Source organism: Bison bison, unplaced genomic scaffold, assembly GCF_000754665.1.
Source record: "Bison bison bison isolate TAMUID 2011002044 unplaced genomic scaffold, Bison_UMD1.0 scf7180017864486, whole genome shotgun sequence".
Lineage (NCBI taxonomy): Eukaryota > Metazoa > Chordata > Mammalia > Artiodactyla > Bovidae > Bison > Bison bison.
In genome coordinates, this window is record NW_011495046.1 from 3,974,414 (window position 1) to 3,975,277 (window position 864).

The window sequence follows — 864 nt, forward strand, 5'->3', positions numbered from 1 at the left end:
AAGTGGGCCTTAGAAAGCATCACTATGAACAAAGCTAGTGGAGGTGATGGAATTTCAGTTGAGCTATTCTAAATCCTGAAAGATGATGCTGTGAAAGTGCTGCACTCAACATGCCAACAAATTTGGAAAACTCAGCAGTGGCCACAGGACTGGAAAAGGTCAGTTTTCATTCCAATCCCAAAGAAAGGCAATGCCAAAGAATGCTCAAACTACCACACAATTGCACTCATCTCACATGGTAGTTAAGTAATGCTCAAAATTCTCCAAGCCAGGCTTCAGCAATATGTGAACTGTGAACTTCCTGATGTTCAAGCTGGTTTTAAAAAAGGCAGAGGAACAAGAGATCAAATTGCCAACATCTGCTGGATCATGGAAAAAGCAAGAGAGTTCCAAAAAAACATCTATTTCTGCTTTATTGACTATGCCAAAGCCTTTGACTGTGTGGATCACAATAAACTGTGGGAAATTCTGAAAGGGATGGGAATACCAGACCACCTGATCTGCCTCTTGAGAAATTTGTATGCAGGTCAGGAAGCACCAGTTAGAACTGGACATGGAACAACAGACTGGAAAAGGAGTACATCAAGGCTGTATATTGTCACCCTGTTTATTTAACTTCTATGCAGAGTACATCATGAGAAACGCTGGACTGGAGGAAACACAAGCTGGAATCAAGATTGCTGGGAGAAATATCAATAACCTCAGATATGCAGATGACACCACCCTTATGGCAGAAAGTGAAGAGGAACTCAAAAGCCTCTTGATGAAAGTGAAAGAGGACAGTGAAAAAGTTGGCTTAAAGCTCAACATTCAGAAAACGAAGATCATGGCATCCGGTCCCATCACTTCATGGGAAATAGATGG